This window comes from Monodelphis domestica, chromosome 3, assembly GCF_027887165.1.
Source record: "Monodelphis domestica isolate mMonDom1 chromosome 3, mMonDom1.pri, whole genome shotgun sequence".
Taxonomy (NCBI): Eukaryota; Metazoa; Chordata; class Mammalia; order Didelphimorphia; family Didelphidae; genus Monodelphis; species Monodelphis domestica.
The window spans coordinates 223,834,769-223,859,875 of record NC_077229.1 but is presented as its reverse complement, the minus strand read 5'-3'; the positions used below and the strand labels follow the sequence as shown (position 1 = coordinate 223,859,875).

General features: G+C 38.6%; 1 protein-coding gene across 2 annotated transcripts in view; it reads right to left on the bottom strand.

Moving 5' to 3' along the window:
• The window catches only part of PARD6G (par-6 family cell polarity regulator gamma), a 160,488-nt gene that overhangs the window by 39,046 nt on the left and 96,335 nt on the right, over positions 1 to 25,107 (bottom strand). The window lies entirely within an intron of this gene.

Here is a 25,107-nt window from a genome sequence, read left to right as displayed (position 1 = left end):
TTTGCCCAATGATGCCTTCTATGGTGTGTGTGGTGGTGGGAAGGAAAGGGCAGAATAACTAAATATACAATAATTAAGGTAGACTATGGCTCCCTCTTGAAGCTCACTTCTGCCTTTCCAGACCTTGCCACCATGTCTTGGCTGCTCTTTTCATCCTAGAAGTTCCCATTGCTTCTTTCTGGTCCATTCTTCCCAGAACCTCCATCCTTTGCCACCACCTTTATAAACTCCTTGAGAGCAAGGATTATATTTGGATTCCCATCACTTAGCCCAGAGACTAGAACACAGTAAGAACTTAATAAATGCTTTTTGACTTGACCAGAATCATACAAGCGTCAAGCAGAGGTGTTTTCTAGGCTTCCCTCAGTGAGTGGGAAATGGTGGCAAAGGCCAAAAGCTCAGGAACATTTGGAAACTCAGTTAAAGAACACAGTTCTCCTCTTGTGGCATCTGTGAAGAGTCCAGGAGTGAGGAGGTTTACAGAAAACCCTCTAGTCCTCTGTTTCAGGGTCTCAGGAGCATTGTGTACACATGTAATTAGTTATTTTAATTCAGAGAAGAAGCTTACCTAAAAGTTTATAATGGCCGAGACATTCTTTTCTTTCTTTCTTTTTTTTTTTGAAAAATTTATTTAATTTGGAATATTTTTCTATGGTTACAAGATCCATGTTCTTTCCCTACTGTTCCCCAACCCCTCCCATATCCAACACACAATTCCTTTGGGTTTTACATGTGTCATTGATCAAGCCCCATTTCCATACCATTAATATTTGCACCAGGGTGATCATTTAGAGTCTATATTCCTAATCATATCCCCATTGACCCATGTGATCAAGCAGTTGTTTTTCTTCTGAGTTTCTATTCCCATAGTGCTGAGACATTCTTAAGATCTCTTGAACTGGGGCAGTTAGGTGAGGACCAAAGGCAGGAGGTCCTAGGTTCAAATCTGGCCTCAGATACTTCGTGGGCAAGTCATTTAACCAACATTGTCTAGGCTTTATGGTTCTTCTGTTTTGGTACCAATACACAGTACTGATTCTAAGATGGAAGGGAAGGGCTTGAAAAAAAAAGGAAAAAAAGAAAGGTTTGGGAAAGGGGTGCCAGAAAACATACATTGGCTGAAGGGACATGAAATCAATTTCCTCCCTTGGAACCGCAGACTAGAGAAATGTGTGGTCTTGGGTCGGGGCTGGTTTAAGGGAGGAGGTGGTCAAAAAGAGCTAGTCAGCTTCATATGACCTGTGCTTCTTTTTTCCTCTGGTCTACTTTTTGCAATTTAATAAATAATTATAAAATTAAGATGGTCTTTTTTTATTTGAAAAATTTTATTTAATTAATTTAGAATATTTTCCATGGTTACATGATTCATGTTTTTTCCCACCCTTTCTCCCAACCCCCTCCCATAGCCAATGAGCAATTCCACTGGGTTTTACATGTGTCATTGATCAAAACCTAAAGATAAAATCTTGAGAGAATTTTAACTATATAACAACCTTGGTTGGTTGATTTGTGTACAGCTGCCCTGGGAGAGGATTAGGACAGTTGTTGAAGACTTACTCTGATGGAAAACTCTAAAGCCTTATTAGTGAATGGTCTTTAGTTTAATTTTAATCTACTTTACTGATGTGGCTGCTATGGGGTTTGGGGGGGTGACAATGTATATAGAGTGCCAGCTCTTGAGTCAGGAAAGTCTGAATTCAAATCTGGTCTCACATAGGAGCTGTGGGACCTTGAGTAAGTCACTTAACTCTGCCTCTGTTTCCCTCACCTCTAAAAACCAGCTGGAGAAGGAAATGGCAAAGAACTCCAGTATCTTTGCCCAAAAACATTCAAACAGGGTCATGAAGAGTTAGGCGTGACTGAAACAACTCAAAGACAACTTATTGATGCCTTTTGCCTTTATCATAGTCAATTCCCACCCTACATCCAAACTGAATCATGTGTTTTAATCATCTTAAATGGAAGAAGAAAAAAATGTGCCATTGGATTTCATTTTGGATGGACCAGCTTTGTCTGCATGGCTTATTATCCATATTTGAAGCAGCCCAGCTGTTTGCTGCTGGAGTTCTCTTTCTGATTAAGTAGAAGGAGCCTGAGAATTATAGGAAACTCTCAGGCTCCTTCTGCTTAATCAGCTGTGTGGGGACAGCTGTACTCTGAATGTCTGATCTACCCTCTTCCTCTTTCAATCCCACTTTTCTCCTTCATGTTCTCTTTTTATCCAGTAATATAAACATGGTGGTTTGAAGATACAAATTATCTCGAGTGCTAAGTGTTAACCAATGCTTCCTGGACAGCATGTTCTCCCAAAACACTGGAAGTTAATCCCCAGTGTAGACTTCATAACCTAATACTCTAATGTTCTTTTTAGCATTTATAATCATTGGATAAGAATTTATTGGGTCAGCGCTATATATTAAAAAGAAGTGTGTTATAATGGGTAAATATGGAAGGCAGGATGACCTATGTTTAAATTGAGGTGGACAGGGAACCTACAGTACATATTCTCAAGATATAAAGAGATCAAATTTCAACTCAATATTTATTGGGAGATTGAGGGGGAAAGAGACAAAATCACTCCTATTTATTGGTTAAACTTCAGAAATTTTTACTTAGAAGATTCATTTTATAGCTATACAGATACAAGTTTTTTTGTCTTTTGGGGGAAGAAACTGATTAAGTTTGGAGGTCCTTATCTAAGTATGTTTAGGAATTATAGTATTTCTCAACTTGAAGGAGAAAAAGAAGATTGAGGAGAAGATATCAAAGTCGGTTAGCCATGTACTCATGAACATTTTAGTTTACTGGCTCATCATTTAGGGATTTGCTGAAATTAAAATACAAAGTAGTGAGGATCTGCCTTCAGGTGGTGGCAGTGGCAGTAAAGAGGACAATGGAAATGATTATGGCACTAGAGTTTATAAGTCCTGGTAAGTGTATGGATCAAAGCAGAGGGAGAAGTGGCTAAAGACAAGGAAAACCTTCAAAATCTTTGAACCTGATTTTGATGATATTGATTTGATTATGGGAGAAGTATTTAGCTCCCACAAACACTGGCAGTTTGTAGAGAAGACCAGGCAAGATGACAGCTTAACAGACTGGCCCAGGGCAAAGGAAAGGGAGGACTTTGACTTTACAATCCCATCTCTATTTCAGAACTTATGGACACAGTAACTTATCTTTATGAGAATCAGAAAGAGCAGGAGAGGGAGAAAGATGAACTAAAAAAAAATGCAGAATACAGAAGACTCCTTAAGACAAAAGGAAATTGAAGTAAAAAGCTTAAACATGATCAAAACATACTCTAGACCTTCTTACCAAAAAATTACACCCTGAGGATCATATCCACACTCATAGGACAAATTATTATTATAAAGCAAATGATGACTAATACCATATTTCTCTAGTACCATATTCATTTTTGTTTCTTACATTAAATTTTATTTTTTTACCTAATAAGAACTTGTTTTTTCTTCCTTTCCCACTTTGATTTTTAAAAAATAAATCTGTTGTAGTAAATGTACATGGCTGAGAAAACAGATTCCTCACACTGGTCGTGTCTGGAAACACATGTTTTATTTCATATATTTAATCCATCCTTCTCTGTCAGGAGGTGGGTTACATTCCCAATCATCAGTTCTCTGGAATTAGGGTTGGTCACTGAAATGATAAATTTTACGGTCTTCCAAGTTGTTTGTTTACATAGTTTTAATTCTCTTGATTCTATCCTCTTGACTTTTTATTAATTCATACAAGTTTTTCCAGGTTTCTCTGAAATCAAACTTTCATCTTTTCTAAAGCACAATAGTTATTTCAAATATCTGCATACCATCATTTGTTCAGCAAATGTACCAATTGATGGGCACCCCCTTATAGTTTCCAGTTCTTTCCACTCACAAAAAGAGCTGTCAAAAATACTTTTATACACATTGGTACTTTTTCTTTTTCCTTTATCTTTGAGATCTATATACTCAGTAGCACTATTCTTGGGTCAAAAGGTACACTTAGTTTAGTAGTTTTTTTGGGCATGGTTCTAAATTGCTTTCCAGAATTATAAATTTATGGCTCTACAACAGTGAAATAAATATGCCTGTTTTCCTGTAGTTCCTCCTACATTTGTCATTTTTTGGTCAACTTTTCAAAATGAATGAATATGAAGTAGAGACTTAGAGTTGCTTTAATTTTCATTTTTTATTTATTACTGATTTGTAAGCTTTTAAAAAATATATAGTTATAGAAAACTTGGAATTGTTTCCTTCAGAAAGTGTCTGTTCATACCCTTTGACTATCAATTGGGGAATGCTTTCTAGTCACACTTCCAACTGGATATCTTCCCATCAACACAAGATCCTCCAGCTTAAAATGGATCTCTACTTGACTTTCACATTTCTGTTAACCATAGCACCATTTTCCTTGTTCCTAATCTAATTCCCTCATTTCACAGGGGAAAAAGTGAAGTAACCAGCTTAAGGTACCTCAGAAATAGCAGAGTCAGTACTCAACCCAAATTAGTGTTCTCTCCATTTTGCCTGTTTCATCACATTTTACAGTTTCACTGCTATTTGGGTACAACTGCATATTTACACAATTTTGTTGTTGCTTCATGAATGAGGTTTCCAAGAGCCATTAAAATCCTCCAAAAAAACCATGAGACTTCACTAGCTAATGTGGTACTCTATTGTGATCAATGATGGCAGGCTCAGAATAGGTACAGTAACTCTCCAAAGAGAGGTTTATATAATACAAAAACATGAATAGGCAAGCCCAGTTGGGGAAGACCTACTCTTTTTTTAGGAGGAACCACATTGCCAGTTAGGATTGGATGAAGGCTATATTTTGACCTGGGGGAAAATGGCATGCTAACAAAACTCACGGGCAACTGAACTTAAATTCTCAGCTCGAAATCAGTCCCATGGAACACAAAATGGAACAAGGTGCCTACATCCAAGACAAACTTGCAGCCATAGGATATTTGGCAGCTCAGGTCCTGTTCCAAGGGACTATGGGCTTCTTTCCACAAGCTGGAGCAAGGCCTTTCAGAAGCAGTTGAAATTTGGCTTCTAGCCTTAACCAAACATAATCCTTTTGCCTGGGTCCCAAGGAAGGGAGCTGCCAATTGGCTGCCTAAGCTGGGCTACTTTGAGCACATTTCCTCACCATAGTTATTTAGTTTACTGCTATTTATGATTTGAGACGGGGTAGATGATCAGAGCTTTTTTCCTTAGCTGAGGAGAAATGCTGCCTCTTATCTAACCCTGCTCACCCCCTCCCCCCATCAAAAGGAAATCATTGATTTTAAAAAACAAACAAAAAAACTTTTTGAGGGATAGGAAAAAAAAAACAATTGACATGGACATCAAATGTAGTCATATCAAAATAGTCATAGCTGGAAATGCTTGCACCTGGGGCAAATTCAGTTAGCATGGGGATTTTATAAACCATACACTGCATGTTTATATTTATTTTTACACCGAATGTATTTATATATGTACTTGTCTCTTTCATTAGAATGCAAGTTTTTTTGGAGATAGAGATTGTTTTATTCTTTGTACTTGTGTCCTTAGCACTTGATATAGTACCCAGAACATAGGCATTTGATAAATACTTCTAAAAAAATCACATACATTTTGTCTTAAAATTGATACTGTCAGGGCAGCTGGTAGTTGAGTGGATTGAGAACCAGGTCCTGGGTTCAAATCTAGCCTCAAGCACTCCCTAGCTGTGTGACCTTGGACAAGTTGCTTAACCCCCACTGCCTTGGAACCAACATACATTGATTCAAAAATGAAAGGTAAGGGCTTAAAAAAAAAAAGAGAGAATTGATACTAACACTCTCCCATAATTTCTGGTTTGCAGGAACTTCTTTCATTGCAAAAACAAGACCCAATTGACCAGCACAATTCTCTGTCTAACCAATGATTCCCTTCCATTCACCTATTTACCTTTTTATTTTATTTTTTTTTAAAGGCAAAGGGTAGCAGGGAATGGAAGAATAGCTAAATAAATATAATTATAAAAGACAGACATCACCCTACTAGTATCTCCTTAAAAACCATACCCATTCATTGTTTCTTGTTTCCCAGCCAGGGTAAATGAAGGCAGAAGGGTTCATAGAATCTTCTGAGCTGAAGTGAATTGAAAAGTTTGAAATTCACTCCTTTAGCATGACTGTTCAGTGCATCCTTTATTCTACATTTTCTTCTTTAATTAAAGGAGACCTATGAACAGGATTTAGCTCTTGACTTATCAAGTTAGGGTCAACTTTTTTTGGGGGGGTAAAAAATTTGAGGGATTTATTGAAAGAAAAGTTAAATGCGCAAATAGGGCAAAGTCTTTCCAGCAGGGAAGCATGCCCCAGGGACATCTTTTCATAGTGAATTTTTTTTTTTTTGGTTCCTGGTTTTCCTGTTCCACTGATTATCTGCATTATAAATGGAGGAGTAGGGGAATAAGTATTTATTATAGAGTGCCTACTATGTGCCAGGCGGCACACCAAGCACTTAAAAATATTAGCTCATTTAATAATTTTTAATCAATAAGTCTATAAGGCAGGCAGTATTATTATAAATGCAACTGTGGCTCAAAGTCCACTTGTATAAAACCCTGCTCATTGATGGAGAACGAGGACTGAACAAGCTCCTTGCCTTGAAGAGGGACTGTAAGATTTAAATTAACATCAATAACTCCAAGTATTATATTTTATAATATTCAGCTTTGAACTCAGGAAGATAAGTCTCTTTAGATCCAGTTCTTTATTCCCTGGGCCACCCAGCTGCCACAAAGGTGCTATGGCAAACCACTCAAGCTCTATAAGCCTCAGTTTATAAATCCATAAAAAGAGAGTTTAAAGCTTGGTGAACTTTAAGGTCTTTCCCTTCCAATTTTGGGAGGGAACAAAGTTGTTGTATTCCTTATTTCCTATATAGAATAACACATGAGGTAATTGACAAATAATTAAGAAAATAATTTACTTTCTTTGCTTAGTTGTTCTAAGATGAGCAATAGAAACATGGAGTAAATCTTAAGAGTGGGGTACCATATTAAAAATCCCAAATGTAGGCACAATGGAATATTTTATGCCCTCTGAATTTGGGAGAAGTAAGGGAAAATATTTCCATCTTTTGTAAAAAAAATATGTAAAATTAAAAAAAATCAGCTCATCAAAAAGAAAGACATAGCTATCTGGGAAGAGCAAGGAGAACACACACATGTTTTCTCATGGGTTTATTTTGAGAGAAAAGCTCATTAGTGAGATTACTAGTCCTTGACCCTTTTCTACCCTTTAACTTCAAAATATATTCTTTCAAAATAAACCTTCTTTATGAGAGATGTTGGAGGGATTGGGGAGTTTAGAGTGACTAATAACAAGTTTGCTTTCACCAGAGAAAAGCATAAAGCAGTAGTTTTCATTTAAGTGGTGGGTTTTTTTTTTTTTGGTAATTCTTAAACAATCTTTTATTTCCACTAATATAGGAGGCCAAGAGTAAGGTTTTATAATTCTTACTTATTTTTGGTTCTGCTTTTGGTAACGTTGGACCAAAATGTAGCAGAACTCAAGTAATGCTTATGGAGACTGGTGGTTTTCTCTAGGAAGAGAAGAGATTATGGCTTGGAGGAAAAATGGGACTCAATGCTGACACAAGAGACAGAATACTGAAAACTGACTCTTGGGTAGGGGATGGGAAAAGGGATGAAAAGACCAAATACACAAGCAAAGGAATAAAGTGGGGAAAACTTTTAAATAATCAAAGTAAGGAAAATATGTCCTTGTTTTGATTCTTATTCTCTTGCATGATTTATCTTGATTATGTCTGACTTAGAAAACCTTAATTAACCCTACTCTTTTCCTTTTCTATCATTAAAAAAAAATCAATAAACATTTAATAAGTTCCTACTATGTGCCAGGCACTGTGCTACTAGAAATACAAAGGGAAGCAAGAAGATGGTCCCTACCCTCAAGGAGCTTATAATTTAATGAGAGAGACATGTTCATGTACAAAGCAGGAGTACCTAGAGAGCCGGACTTAGTATTGATTTTAAGACAATAAGGTAAAGGTTAAAAAAAAAAGTGTTTATTTGGGGGAGGGGTTTAAAAAAGTTAAATATTTTTAATAGGCAATATGAGGCTTGTCGGGCCACTTCCACTTAACATCAATTCTAAGACAGAAGGTCTTAAAAAAAAAAAGAAATATTATTTAACCTTTTTTCATCATCATGAGCATGGATTATTATGCTGAGAGGGAAACATCCCCCCAGGAATCATGAAGGTAGGCAGGACCCTGGCACCATGCTTGGCTTTTGAAGTTATGATCCATGATGTTCAGAAATGCTTTCTCTATTTGACTCTAGCAGTTCCCTCCTACTTTCACTCTGCCTAGAATCTGCAAATGAGCTAAGAAATATGATTAGCCAAGCTTGCTAGAATTGTGCAATATAAGGGATTGAGAGCCAGGCCTACAAATGGAAGATCCTGAGTTCAAATCAGGCCTCCGACACTTCCTAGAAGAATTTTAAGTATTTGATGGGAACATCTCAGTGGGACTCAGTGTTTTAATTAATCTGTCACTAACTCATGCTCAAATTTGGTCCTGGAATAAGCAAGTTTTTTTTTTTTTTTTAAGAATAATGTATGTTGCCAATAGCTATAAGCAGAACTCAACAAAAACATGAAAAAAATGGGAGTCAGTCTCTAATAGTATGTATTTAGCATCTATAGCAAAAGGCAACTAAACATGCAACATAAAAAAAGATATTTCACTAACTAAAAGTCAGTGTAATTGTGGGCTAGGGAGTCCAAAGCTTCATAGTTCTTTTTGATCACAAAATTTGATTTGGATGTAAGTAGCATATCATTCCCTCCAATGGAACAAAATGCACGGAGGCTTTTGGGATACGTATCTCCTGATTGACACACACATATTTTAGAAAAAGTAGACTCGTAGCACAGATAAATACATACACCCTTACTAATAATTACTTCTGTAGCATTTTTAACCTTTAGAAAACACCATGCTCTCAACAACTTGTTCATAGAGCAAGTGTTATTATCCTCATTTTACAAATGAAGGAACTAAGACTCAAACAGGTTGTGACCCATCCAAAGTCACATACCTAATTAAATGTCAGAGTCAGGATTTGAAGCCAGTGCTCTTCCTATGATATATAGCTTTTGAATAAGACATTTTAAATATAGTTTAAAATATCTGAGGGGTAGAACTGAAGAATTTATAGCTGGGGGACTCTTTGGAAATTTGGTAAGTCTGGAAATTTGCTCCTTTAAAAAACAAATTTTTGGTCATTACTACCTTTTGTTTTTAAATTGTCTTTATTTTTAACTGTACCCCTCCCCCCCCAGAGCCTATCCAATGATTGATAAATAATAATAACTAGCATTTACAGAGCCCTTTATGGTTTGCAACTTATTTATGCAATCTCATTTGGCCTTCATAAAAACACTGAGGTAAGTGCAATCACTATTCTTACTTTATAGATGAGAAGAGCAAGGCTATGGAGGGATGGAGTGACTTGCCCAAGGGTACAATGCTAGAAAGTATAAGAATGTGAACTCTGGGTTGAGTTCTATCCAATGGGCCACTAAGTTAATAACAGCTACCAAGGTTTATCGAGAGGTTAAACAACTTGCCCAAAGGCATATACACACAGACAGCTAAAGGTAGAATCAGGATTAGAATCCAGGTCTCCAGTCAGGACCAAAGATCTCTCCCATTCATTTTTTCACATGATCTCCATGATTTTAACAGAGATTGGGGAACAGCTTCAGCAGATCTGGGAAGAAATATCATCAAAATCTTTGGGGATGTTGCAGAAGGACAAATGGGCTTTTCCCTTAGCAAAAATAGCATTAAATAGCAGTCATTTGTCAAACTAGACAGTTACTGCCTTCTCCTTACCACTTTAGCTATTTCAGGGGGAAAAGAGCAGTTAAAATGAGATTTTCCTTTAGGAATAGATGAGTATTTACTGAATTCACATTCATGATGGATGATCCAGGCTCATTTTCGGGCAGTATTTCTTTTCTTAGCTCATGTTTCAGATTTCAGCTACTATTACCAGTATCTTTAGATATCACCAACAATTTATAAACAATCGTGGGGAAACATTTGAGGATTTTCTTTTGCAGGATTGGATGGTAGGAAAATAGAAAGGCACCACTGCCTTTTGGGAAATGGTAGAAAAGAAAGGAAATAAAAAAAAAAGTACTGAGTTCTTACGAATTGTTTCTCAGTCTGAAGGATTCTTCCTAGCTCCCCAGTAACTTTAAGCAGTAATGGTTGACTGAGCCTCTCTGGGTCCAATAGAGGAAGTTTTAGAAAAATTTGCCTTTTTCTTTTTTCCCCAAGCAACTTTAGAGGCTGAATAAGTTCCAAATAGCTCTAAAAGAGATACAGAATCTATACCTGAGAAACACATCTTCACTTTTTTTAACAATTGTCTTTGAACTCAATGTTTTTATGATTTTTCAATGTTTTTTTAAATATTTTTTCAGAAAATTAACCCATTTTATTGATGCAGTGTAATTGCTCTACATTTTACCATATTATGTAGAAAATAAAAGCTACTTTGTAAAACCAAAGGCAAACATTGAATCCAAAGATAAACTATGTTTTACACAATGGACCCTTTCCCCATAGTTAGTATGAAATTTTAAATATTTATCTTTCTTTTGTTAAAATGATTATTTTATATATCCCCTAAGTACCTCTGCAATACATAAATCAGTAATTCTCAGAAACTACCTGTTTCTAGAGATTTGCAAAAGGAAGAGCACAACCAGAGAAAGGGAGAAAGCAAGAATTTAAATCATACATAATAACTAGCATATCAAATACATTTAATAAAGTGGGAATTTCATTACAATATCAAGGACTCAAAGCAGAAATACTAATATTACATATAATGTACATAATGTACATATAATGTACTGCTACATGTAGTGTATTGATTTAGAATATTGAACTGTCGAGACTACATTTCCCACAATCCCCTTTTCCTTTTCTTTTTGTGTGTCATTTGGTATTCAGTTTGGACTTCTTCCATGCTGGTGCTCTCTGCTGGAAGTCCGGTCTCTCTGGCTAGTATCGGCGTGGAGGAGGGAGCGGGTTTTTGCCTTTCTCTGATTTTTTTTTCTTTTCTAATTTTTTGCCTTTGAAACACATCACTAGTATGGAAAGGTGTTTTTTTTTTAACTTTACTTTTTGCAATAGAATAAGCTAAGATGTCCATTTACCTAACATATAAAAAGCATACCCAAAAAGTTTTAGGCTATGGCAACCTGTCACTAGTTATTTAACTATTATGAGACTTTTGCTCAATGACTATGTCTAATCAAAGGAGAAACACACAAAAGAACACAGAACTTGACTTGCAAAGTGCCAAACGAGCACAAAAAGGTGAAAGAAACTAAGCCAATCCTATGGGGATTGATGACACACACACAAAAAGTGATGTGCACAAAAAGTACAATGACTTGATCATGTGTGAAACTTGAGGTTGAGGCTGTTTAACATGTGTTAAATGCAGGACTTCCTTGTACCACACTCTATATCAAGAACATGATACCGATTGTTCTGGCTCCATTATCTCGAAAAAGTGAAGAAAAGGGTTGAATCAGGGAATTTTATTTCCCATTTCTCTCAAGATCTAGTCTCTTTTTCTATTTTCTCTCATGTTGTGACAACTTACTGTAGTCCGGGCTGCAAAATTGGGTTAGTGACTGCTTGTTGTTGTACACTTAAGAGACATGTTGTACACTTAAGAGACATACAAGAACCTGTTGTGAGTTGTAATATTTTTTTCCCCCTTTTCCCAGGATTTATTTTTAAGTTTTCTTTTTATATTTTATCTGACTCAGATATTATTTTAAAAATGTCTTTGATTCCTTGATGTTTTTGATACTTGATTCATATGCCTTATGACTTGACCATGTATCCCTGTGTAATTCCTACATGTATCCTTCTTGGGGGGGGGAGGATTGTATTATTATTTTCTTGGGGGGGGAATATGTTATTGTTGTGAACTTTGACTTGAATTTGAGCCAAATTTAGAACAAGAGACTACTCCCCAGAATCTAGAAGGCATCTTGAAGATGCCTGCAGAGACCACATGTCTGCACCAGAAGATCCAGAGTGAACTTTGAGATATGGAGAATTTGAACTTTGGGAGGGTTGAATGCTTTTGTTTTGAATGTACACTCATGCCAAAGGGAACTGCCCCCTAATTGGTTTTTTGTCAATGCACCTATTTTTGGTTTTGTTCATTTTCTCTTTTATTTTCCCCTTATCCTGAAATTATTGTATTTCCCTTTAAAAACTGTAATATTTGTATATACTTCTAGTTCAAGTTATAAATTAGTTGTTTTTATGATCCATTGGGGAGACTGGTCTCCCAAAGGATCACAGGGAGAATGTATTGATTTAGAATCTTGAACCCTAGAGATTATATTTCTCACAATCCCCCTTTCCTTTTCCTGTTGTGTCATTGGTTAATTTGGTATTCAGTTTGGACTTCCTCCATGCTGGTGCTCTCTGTCAAAGTCTGGTCTCTCTGACTGGTATCAGTGTGGAGAAGGGAGTGGGGTTTTGCGTTTCCCTATTTTTTTTTTAAATTTCTCTGATTTGTTTTAAAATTTCTCTCTGCTCTAAGTGGATTTTTAATAAATAGTATTAAAATAATACTCAGAGTATTGAATATTAATTTTAATCTTTACAGTAGTGAGATTATATTTCAAGCTGAATCTGAAATCACACATTACATAAAGTTTAGCAACAACCAACCATGTAGACATGCTGCACCATCCATCAGATCATGAGGACTAGCCTGAGATGCAGTTCTCTGCCTGGGGATTCTCAGCCCAGAATTGACTCTGCTACTCCACAAACATGTCTTCTGCTTCTAGGTAACCCCAGAGACAGAGGACAACTGTTCTCACTATGGCTCTCCCTGCTTCCTCTTGCCTTGTAGGAAGAGATATGAGAAATGTACCTCTAGAGGGAGTGACTGAAGTTTGACAAGATTTCTTTAAGTTGATTTGATTTCAGGTTATTCTGACCCACGAAGCTCAGTAGGTTTCCCTCATCTGGTCAAAGCGGGCAAAGCAAAAATACAAGGACAGTCTAAAGCCACATCTCAAGGTAACACCCTACTTAGCAAGCCCATGCAATGTCATTCAGGCCATATAAAATACCAATTTGCAGCCTCAGACTGAGAATTGCTAAATTGATAAAGCCACAGCTCTGGAAACATTGATTCAAAAAATTTGATTCCATGATTTTGCTTCAGGCTTTGCAAAAGTATTCTTTTTCAAAATTGCCCACCCAACTCCTCACCCAATTCAACAAAAAATTCACTAAATGTTTACTTTGTGAAGAGCACTGTGGTGACTCTGGGGAGAATCAGAGTTTAGATAAGACAAAGTTGAACCCTTCTCCATGGCCACTGCTGATTTAAACCCTAAATCAGCGATGCCATTCACCTCTTGACCCAGGCAGAGAGTATGCTGCCTCCACTCCTTTATCATTCTATGTACACCCTTGACAAATTAGCCTGGGCTACACTTCTCCATTCCTCCCTCAGCTCTGGCTTCCTTTTTGCCCCTTCAGAAGAACTCAGCAGTTACACACAGATCTTGCCTAAAGATTCAGTTTTCCCATAACGTTGAAGTCCATTGTTCTCTGGGATATAATTAAAAAAGGTAAACAAGCTGTAAAAATCATTGTAGCTCCTGCCTGAAAGAACAACTGAACACTTTTCCAAGCCACTGCTTAGTACTGTAGAATTAATCATTCCAACCACTTCTGATGTCATTGATGTGGCTACTCCTTCAAATAATAAAGAGGCCAACCTATCTATGCAGTTGCAACCCTATATGACTCTTGTTCATGGCTTCCCATAAATAGGAGTGTGTGGTGGCCTCAGCCTCTCTAAACTGCTCTACATTGCATGGATACCATGAGAGTTGTGTGCCATCCAATGGTTAGCCCTTGACTCTACAGTGCATGGATACCATGAGAGTCATGTGCCATCCAATGGTTAGCCCTTGACTCTACAGTGCATGGATACCATGAGAGTCATGTGCCATCCAATGGTTAGCCCTTGACTCTGCAGTGCATGGATACCATGAGAGTCATGTGCCATCCAATGGTTAGCCCTTGACTCTACAGTGCATGGATACCATGAGAGTCATGTGCCATCCAATGGTTAGCCCTTGACTCTGCAGTGCATGGATACCATGAGAGTCATGCGCCATCCAATGGTTAGCCCTTGCTCTTGCTATCCTTTCTCCCACTTTATGTTTTTTTCTGATGGTAGCTTTGAAACAGAATGCAAAATGGGCCACAGTCATAAGTGGCTGGCCCAATGATACTTCTGCAATGGTGATGGTCCATTGGTAGAAAAGGAAGCAAAGTGCCAATTCAAATCTTCAATAAACATTGACTCAGGGGTTGATACAACCGATAACTCCTTGTCTAGGGACTGAGTGAATAGGTTTCAACCACACCCCTTGTCATTGCTAGCCCCCATATGTATTCCACCTGAGAAAAGAGCTGTCAGCTTTTAGCTTGGGATTTTTCTGGAATGGCTCCCACTCCCAAAGCCATACTATCTTCCCTGGCAAGAGCAGGTCACTCCTGGCTCCCTGCAGATGCACAACAGAAAACACTCTCCATTGTGGGAAAGGCAGACTTTTCCTGTGAGCCCTGAATCTCTTTCTTCTGCTCCTCCTCCAGCCTATAAAGGGGGAAAGAGCTTCTCTCTCTCCTACCTGTATCCCTCCAAACCTAATCTTAAAAACAAGTCATATTACACACACACAAACATGAAATCATGCCCACACCAGCCAGTTTCACACTCTCACGATGCTAGCTCTTCTTTTAGAGAGAGAATTAAAAAGAGGAGAAGAAATATCTGAATGTCTTGCTCCAGGAAAGTTAAACAATGATCTTGCAGATCAGCTTCAGTGTCTGGCTGCCAGAGTCAATAATTACCAGGCACTGACTGGGAAGGAGCAGCTTTGTACCCCAAACTACAACTTCCGGCCTCATCCACTTTGGCGGTGAGGATGACTGGGGCTTTGTTTTTGTCTGTGTAATTTTTTTAAAGAGGAAAAAAAAATAAACTTCTTACAGACCAACTAGAATTCTGCTGTCTAAGAGAGCCAGAGTGCTTCCTCTCTAAGCCTGTATGGGAGATTTCTCTTTCTTCAGCAGGCCAATGATTAATCCTTCTCCAGGACAGAGAGGAAGTGCTCATTAGGCCTTCTGAGCTTGCCTGTATCCAGAATTACCAGCTTCTGAGAGCGGGACAAAAACCCTGGTGTAACCAAGGGCCCTAGGGGCTTCCTGTCTGCAGTCGTTCCCCGCCATGTGATGCTGTGCCTTTAAAGGGAAAAGAAGAAGTCTTGAAAGAATGACTGCAGCATTTTTTTATTATAACTAGAGGGGAACATTTTTCTTCAGTAATCCCCACAAGCTGAAATTGCTCAGGTGTGTCTCCAGTGAAGCAAGCCTCAGACACACAGCAAGACCATGAAAGGATGAAATCATTCCCTGAGCAACTGAACTGCACATGCCCCAAAAGCGCAGGGACATGCTTTCCCTCCCACTCAGCCCATCTCAGGGAAAATACTGAGGTGCGTGTTGGAGTTGGCGAGCACCTGTGGGGAAAGATTAGCTCCCACAGAGGACTTCAAGGGGCTGGGCTGGGTTTGAAGGGCAGAAAAGCAAGAAAGAAAATCCATTCTGTTTTATGGTTCATGAGCTAGAATCTCCTTATCTCTGGCTCAGATTACAAATCGGCTCTACAGGTTATGTTCCCTGCATCGGAGTACCCAGGAGTATTGATAAATGTTTAATGATCAGCTCTCAAAAAAAAAAATTGTAGTTACCCAAATGTTTAAGTTTAATATGCATGATAACATTTTCTCCATTGCTTTCTCAAATATAATCAACAGAATAAACTGAGGCGTGATTTTTAGTGTTTGCCGATTTCTAAGATGTCAATATTCACACAGATAATTTAACAACCCCCCCTTGCTAGTATGAATGGCTCAGCTCACCACTGTGAACAAGATCTAAAGACTGGAGAGGAAGGATAGGGTAATGCCAAGAATACTGGCACTGTCAGTTACGAAGCCTAAATTTGAGATCTGGCTATAAGATAGAAATACTCTTGGCCTTATTTTCTCATATATATATTTATATACATATGTCATTCAGACTTGGCAAAACTCTTAAAGAAAAAAGAATACATGTTGACTATTTCAATTTGATTCACCAAATATATTAAGCATTTATCATGGACAAGTCAAGGCAGTTAGACCGTACAGAGTAAAGTGCTGGAGACAAGAGGACTCATTTTCCTGAGTTTGAATCTGAACTCAGATAAGAGTTCAACTTCATTTTACCCAAACTTTGAGTCTTCCTCAGGCTACCACATAGTATTTAGTTTATTTTTTGTTGAAAGAGGGACAGGAAGAGGTGGGGTGGCAATCTTTAAAAGAACAATTCTGGGACAAGTGAGGTGGATACAATACCAGACCTGGAAACAGGAGGTCCTGGGTTCAAATGTGACCTCAGACACTTCCTAGCTGTGTGACCTTGGGCAAGTCACTTAACCCAATTGCCTAGTCTTTAATGGCCCTCCAGCCCCGGGACCCATACTCACTATTGATTTTAAGTAAGAAAGTTTTTTTTTTAGTTAATTAAAAATTTTTAAAAATTATACTGTGACTTTTGCAAAGCCTGAAGCAAAATCTTGGGGAGCTATGCTAGAGATGGACAACACCATTTCCTCAGAATAATGGAAACATGAGCCTAAGCCTGGCTAGTCTTTCCCTCATTAAATGGAGTCCTTAGGTGGGACTGGTTCAAGCTCTGGCTTGGCCACAGGCTGAGCTGGAAGGATTGAGTAAACAAGAGTTGGTGGTAAATGTCAGCAAAGGAGTTAGTAAGCAAAGCAGGCGATAACATCACAGTCTAGGACTTGATCTGCAGCAGTGCGGTGATAAATGACAGTGTGTAATTAAAAGTGGATGGGACTGCCAGCCGTGACTTATACGTGCTAACATCAGTGGGGAAAACAATAAATAAAATCAATAGATAAAAGTCCCCAAAAGCCAGCACTCAGGTATCCCATCTAGTGAGGGGGGGTCTCCAGGAATGGAAGAACCTTCTCTCCTTCCACAGTGACTGTGAAGGTTCTTCTTGGGGACAGAGAGTTGGATGGAGGCAGTCTGGCTCCATTTTGTTCGAGGGTCAAAACTGAAACATAAAAGGACCACAGCCACTAAGACTCAATTTGTTCCATTCAACCTCTTTGATCAGAACTTCTGTTAGACCTACTAACAAAAGGGATGAGGGATCTGGTTTCAATTTTATCTTCTCATTCTGCTTTAGATGGCAGCGAAATTACTCAAAAATCAGATGAAAAGAAGAGGAAATGCATGGGGATTGGGTAACTACTTCTTTTAATAGTAGGAGGTGGTAATAAAGATAATGATGACAATGGGAGAGGTATAGCTACCAAATTCCTTATTTTCTTGGGGCTTCAAATTTATTCATTTATAAAATGAACACGTTGGGTTAAGAGGATCTTCAAAGGTCCCCCTTTGAACATTCTATGATTCTTGGAGGCCAGCTCCTCAGATTCTCTTTTTTTTAAAAAAGAATTTTTTTTGTCTTAAACTCAATAAACATCAAACATGAAATTTCCATATGCACAGGCTAGAAAAAGAGGATTGTACATGGAATCATGAAGCTCTTACATACAGCTTGTATTTTTTAAAAGAACATAATAAATTCAACATGTTAGTTTCAAAGCTGGCCTCCTTATTTCTATCTGAACCTTCTGTTTTCTTCCATTCATTTTCAATATACTACAAGCCCTTCTTAAAAAACCTCAACAAAAACAAACAAAAAAAATTGTTATTGGTGCAGATTGAGGTGGCTCAGTGGATTGAGAGCCAGGCCTGGAGATGGAAGGTCCTGGGTTCAAATTTGAACTTGGACACTTTCTAGCTGTATGACGCTGGACAAGTCACTTAACTCCAATTTTCTAGTCTTTACCACTCTTCTACCTTGAAACCAGTTGACAGTATTGACTGTAAAAATAGCTTAGAGTTTTAAAAAAAAAAGACCTTTGATAAGATTTACAAAAATCTAGAAAACAGTCTTGTAAGTCTTAGTAAAATTCTTCTACCATTCACCAAAAGACTGTTAATTTTATATATTTTTAAAACTATAATATTAATTTTATTTTAAAATATTTTTCCATGGTTAAATGATTTGTGTTCTCTCCCTCCCTTCTTCCCTCTCCACTCCTGGAGCTGACAAGCAATTCCACTGGGTTATACATGTATTATCACTCAAAACCTATTTCTGTATTTGAATCTTATATTTTAAGCTTTGGTCAAGAAATCCAAAACCATCTTATTAACCAGTAGTTTAATTAGAATCAATTCTAAGACAGAAGATAAGGGTTTTAAAAAACAAAGTAATTGGTGATCCATGTATGATGACTATTAAGCAAAGCAATCTATTCTCAACAATGATGATTATGATTATTACAACTAATAAGGATAATCAACTCATATTTTTATAGAACTTTCCATTTGCAAAGCGCTTTTCCCAGTGAAAATTACATTATCAAAACAAAATAATTCAATTGGCATTATTGTCCCCATTTACAGACAGGGAAAACTGAGGTTAGAAGAGATTAAGTGACTTGCTCAGGTCATACATCTAATAAACATACATCTAATATACATCTAGTAGGAGCCCTAGGTCCTCTTGCTTTCAAAGTCAAATGAGTTTACAGCAATAATTGAATCTGATATGGATACAATTGTTTTTAATCAGGATGAGTGAGAAAGAAATGCTAAGTAGTTTCTGTGTATTCTTCCTTTTCTATGTTTCCAATATAGACTATCAGTCTGTTTTCTTAGACTGAAAGTTTATTTTGTGGGTGTCTCCACAGCCCTGGTCCATCAGGGAACAGCCCCCCTCCCCCCCAAAAAAACACAAAACCACTTGCTCCCTCACATATTAGGTTGATTTTCTTTGAAAATTTCCAATATATATTCAAAAAGAATGATTTGAGATTGGCACATCTTCAAGGGGTATGATTGATTTATAGTATGGGTCTACCAGAGTATTAGAGAGGGAAAACCCCAAATTAATTTAATTCCATTCTATTTTGAAAACCCTAATTTTAAAAGCCCTATTATGGCCAAGGCATCAGGAATAAAAGATTAAAATGAAACAGATCTTGCCATCAAGAGGTGTGTTCTTTCAAGGGAGACGAGACACAGGCACACATAGCAACAGTACAGGGGTAACTGAGGGGAAGAGAGAATTAACAAGTGGCAGAATTACAGGAGGCTTCCTGCAGGGGGAAAGTGCCTGAATAAAGCCTTGTGGATTCTGCAAAGGAGAGCAACAAAAGACTTTCCAGGCTTGGGGAAGAAGTGGCTGTGGGGGAATGCAAGGAGGGAAGAGCAGAGGTGCCAGGTATGGGTAATAGCTTGTAGAGGCTGGATTGGCTGGAGTGTTGAGTTTGTGAACTCTGAAATAAGGCTAGAAAGGATGTTAAATGCTAGGCTAGACAGTTTTCATTTTATCTTGAAGATCATGAATGGGGAGTCATTGAAGATGTTTGGGCTGAAGAGTGACATAGACCACTGCCTTTGAGAGACTATTTTGGCTGCTGGCAAGAAATGAATTAAGAGGCTATTAGTAAGAGATCATAAAAAATTTTTAAATGGTAACTCATTTTTTTTTTTAAGAGAGATCATTGGTGGGAGGAGGGAAGATGGGCTGAGTGGCTCAGTGGATAAAGAGCCAGGCTTAGAGAGAAGCCTTGAATTCAAATTTGGCCTCAGACACTTCCCAGCTGTGTGACCCTGGGCAAGTCACTTAACCCCAAGTGCCTAACCGGGAACATTCTTCTGCCTTGGAACCCATACTTAGTATCTATTCTAAGATAGAAGTTTTTAAAAAGTTTTTTTAAAAAGAGATCATGGGAGATTAAAGTGTATCTGTATACATGGAAAAAAGGTAATGGATAAGAGAGGTGTGAGGGAAGAATTGAGAAGTGTTGACTAAGAGAGAAGGAAGAATCAGATGACTGAGGCGGTGAACCTGGGTGACTAGAGGGAAAGTGGCAACTTAAACCAAAATGGGAAAATTTGGAGGAAAGAGATTTAAGTGGAAAAGCTTACTTTGAGATGCGTACGAGAGAGCCAGGAGATTGAGCAGGTGCTTGATGGTGCCTAACTAGAATTCCCACAGAATTTAATTTATGGTCTAAATATAGCTTTAAACAATGCATTTCAGGCTTCAGATATAGTTGAGATCAACCGCTATCTAAAATCCAAAGGGGTGAAGTGGTTTGTCCAAGGCCACATAGGTAGCTTACAGTGGGAAAAGGGACTCTAGTTTTCTAACTACAAAACCAGAACCCTTTTCGCTGTTACATACAGGTATGTGTCTGGGAAGGGGCCGGGAGGAGATAAATGATGTATAATCTGATTTCCTGCATCCTGATTTGTCCATCCATATATGACACGTTGCCACCAGGTATTAAAACGTCTACTTCATGGTCCTGGTTTTCCGGTAATAATGACTTATGGCTCATTAGCCAATATTTGAACTAGAGCATGCAATTCTTAAGGAACACCCAGGGTACTCTGGGGCAAGGATTTCAGCCAGCCAACAAAAGGGAAAACTTTAAAGGCATGCTGATGACTGCAAACCTGGGGGAAAGCATGGACAAAACCTCATGGTATTTTAATGCTCATCTGAGGGGAGCAGAGAAGGAAAACTGGTGCACCATAGAGAGGGCATAATAAATACAAGTAGAGAGTCATTCACAACTGCCTTCAGTGCAAGGAACCCATTTCTGCTCAGGGCAACATGTCCACTTGAAGAGTATTCATTCCAAAGCCCTGAGTTCTGGTGCCCTTTTGAAGGTCCTGTTTTTCAACAGCATGACTGCACCCCTAAAGAGCTCTGCCTTTGCTTCTGGCACTTAATGAAAGTTAATTACCCACAGGACTTGTTAATACATGGCAAGCACGGGGGTCTTTAATGAATCCTAGGAGGGAAGCTCAGTGTACAGGCCATACAACCCAGTCTCAGTTCCAAGTAGAGGTGGGGTCTGTCTTTCAACTCGGGGTATGCCAGTACCTCCAGTGAGAGAGAGATAGAAGGAAAGAGAGAGGGCGGGAGAGGGGAGAAGAGAGCGAGAGAGAATTGGAAACAGAGAGAGAGAGAGAGAGAGAAAATTGGAAACAGAGAGGGACAGGGGGAGAGAGAGAGAGTTCATTATGAAAACAGGCTCATCTTGCATAATCCTCTACAGAATGGTGCTGGGACTTGCACTGTCAACTTGGAAAGACTTTAAATCAGTGGGGGGATTAATGAGGAATACATGGAGGTCAACTTTATTAGGGTAAGAGGTGGCAGGTAAAATCGAGGAATATATAATATCTTTTCCCTTCATGTGCCAAATACTTTAATAAAAGAAAGAAAAAGAAGAGGAAAAAGAAAAAGGAAAGTGAAAAATGAGGAAAAGGACAGAGAGGAGAAAGTGAAGATGTAAGGAGAGAGGGAGGGAAGTAAGGGAGGAGAAAAGGGGGAATAAAGGCAGGGAGGGAGGAGATAGGGAGGTAAGGAGAGAGATTTGAACCAGCTGTTAATTGACTCCAGCTTTTACATCACTCATTTCATTTTATCAGCCTCTTCATTCTCTGCTCCCCTCAAAATCCCATATGTAAAAGTAACATTAAAGGTCTGGCTGAAAGCCAGAAATGAAAGAGAGATGGGAATTACTGTTTGCAGGCTATCATTACCTCTGCCCCACTGTGCCTAGGTATTTAAGGATGTGAGATCACTTCTTGGTGATACAATCTCCCACAATCCTTATGTCTGAGGAAAGAGTGTGAAGAGAGTGGGCCCTTTGACTCCAGTCCTTCATGCTTTGGGGAGTTTCCCAGAAGCAAGGGCCAGGCAGCAGTGGGTGGTGACAGATAGGCACTTGGGACAAGTGGGAACCTGTAGGAGCAGGATGGGGATTCTTTGATGGGGCCACTACATGGGAGCCCTTGTATGATATGGCCTTTTCTTTTTTTTTTTTCCCCTGAGGGGCCTGGGCAGGGTGGCTAACAAGGCAGTTTAAAGATGCTTCTTCCTCTTAGTCCTCATTCAGATCCCTCAGGAACAACCACAGTGAAGTACCAAACTAAAGGTCAATAGCTTTAGGTATGGAAGGTACCTTGAGGGGCATTCCAAAATTGGTATCTCTAACCAGGGACCTGTTCTAAGTAAATCCCCTCCCTGCTTTCTATCTCCATTGGACTACCAATTCCCTTAGAGAAAGCTGTGATTTTAACCACTGGGATGATAAGCCTGGTATTATTTGTATGAGTTTTAATAAAAAAAAATAAGCTCTATTTTTATTTACTAGCTGTGTTCTAAAAAGAGATCTGGCTTCACCAGACTGCCAGAGGGGTCCATCATCCAAAAAAGGGTCTGTGATTGGGCATGTCACAAAGGCACCCATAGGTGATAGCACATTTTTTGTTGTTATTGAGTTGTTTTAGTTGTGTCTGACTCATACTCTAGAAGTTTCTTGGTAAAAATACTGGAGTGATTTGACATTTCTTTCTCCAGTTCATTTACAGATGAAGAATCTGAGGGAAACAGGTTTAAGTGATTTGACTGGGATCACACAGCTAGTAAAGTTCTGGTGGTGGATTGTAATATTATATATTTTATTTTATGGTTTATCATAAAATATATTTATTTAAGATAAATATATAATATTATAAAGGAAAGTAATATGGTTATCAAAATATTTTTTTAAGAAGTTCAAAATTCCAGGTGAAGAATCTCTGAAATAGGAGCATACATATCTTCTGCTTCTTTTTTTAAATGCTTACCTTCTGTCTTAGTATCAATCCTAAGACAGAAGGGCAGCAAGGCAGAATCTGAGGCTAGGCTTGAACCCAGATCTTCCTGATTCCAGGCTTAGCATTTTATCCACTATGCTACCTGGTTGCCCCCATGCCTGTCTTCCAATGTAGGGAAAACAACAGTGATTGGGCTAGAACAATGATGGTGAACCTTTTAGAGACCGATTGCCCAAACTGCAACCCTCATGCCACATGAGAGCACCACACCTTATCCCAGACAGGGGAGGGAGGAAGCATTCCCACTGTACTGCTGGGCAGAGGGGGAGGGGGGGTCATGTGAGAAATATCCTCTGATATTGTGAGAAATATCCTCATGTGGAGAGAGGGAGGGGAGCAGCCCCCATCCGGCACGTGTGCCATAGGTTCACTAACACAGGGCTAGGCCTAACTAACTAGGTCCAGCTTTGCTACTTCTTAGTTGTGTGGCCTCTAGAAAGTCAAATGAGCAGTTTTCTTGTCTATAAGATGGACATAATGGTCCTGCCTTACCTCTTGGGGTTGTCAAGATAATTGGACGAGAGAATTAAATATTAATTGTAATAACAGGAACTTACATTTATACCCCTGATGCAGGTTAGCTAAAGTTATCCTCTCCCAAAGGGAAGTTGGGGTTTGAGAGACTTATAGATAAATGCCCAAAGTGACTTCTCAATCCAAGAATGAAAACCCCTGATATTTAAAGAATTTTTTCAATTCCCAATTTAAGTATTTATCTTTATCTAACCCTCTCGTAATCCAATATAATAAACATTTATTAAGCACCTACACTAAGCCCTGGGGATACAACTAATAAAGACAGTCCCTCACCTCAAAAAGCTTACAATCTAACAGGGAGGCAATTCCCAATGGAAATCAGAAAAATGAGGGATTGGGGAAGGAGCGTGTGGGGGCAAAGGACATCAGTGGGACATCTCATTCCATGCAGTTGAAACCAGGCAGAGCAGCAGATTCACAGTGGGGAAAGCCAAGAAAGTCCATAATAATATAAATATAAATAAAGACCTCCAAACAGAGTGGAGAAGAGACTGAGGAAGGTGGTATTAATCAAGACTCGGGTTATTAGCAATATAGTATTGGGTTTAGAATAATGAGCCAGTTTCATAAATCTGTAAAATGAGATGGAGAAGGAAATGGCAAACCAGTGTGTTTGCCAAGAAACCCCCCCAAATGGGGTCAGGAAGAGTTAGACAGGGCAGAATAAATATGTTCAGAGAGACTGACTTTAATCAATCTCACACAGTTCCGGGCTCTGGACCCAGTACTCTTTCTGCCTTATTATACAGCTTCTGTATAACATGTGATACAAAAGTAACATACCAATATATAGTATCAATTTTTACTTCCTCCTTCCCTAACCTAAAATATTAGAGGTAAATGTAACAGATATGCTACATATAATATACAAATATAACACCCAGGCACCCCCCCCCCACACACACAATTAGCAATTAGCACAAGAAATATAGCAAAGGGGGGAAATTGTTTTCCTATATCAGGAGATGATATAAATGAATAAGAAAACTGCCAATGCCCGTATGTCCCCAGAAATTCAAGTCCATGCAGAGCTCCAGCTCTCTGGTGGTCACTTCAGCTGACTGGATGGGGCTTTCTGCTCAAGGTCAGTGGGACAATCTACTGCCATAGTCAGAACAAAAGAGATCTAGGCAACATCTCTTCAACAGGGGGAGGGCACTGAGGAAGGGGTGTGCTGGGAAATGTTTAACAACTAGTTCTGGGAGTGGAGGGGGGAAGATGTCCATGGCAAATTTTTAAGTTTAATTGTCTGATATTTTCTTGATCCATTTCTTAAATTTAGACAATCCACAAAGTAATAAAACAAGTACTGATTTGTAACGTTTGCTTGTTTCTGGGGCGTAAATTCTCACACTGAACATTTAACAACCAAGCCAAATGAGCTGACTATAGCTGACCCTTGGGTCAAAGCTTCCTGATTGACCACTACTACAAATCTGTACCCATTAAGGCCGGATATTCCTATCACTTAAAAATAAATAAGAAAAAAAAAGAAAGGGGGACCGCTAGGTGGCTCAGTAGATTGAGAGAGCCAGGCCTAGAGATTGGGAGGCCCTTGGTTCAAATCTGGCATTGGACACTTC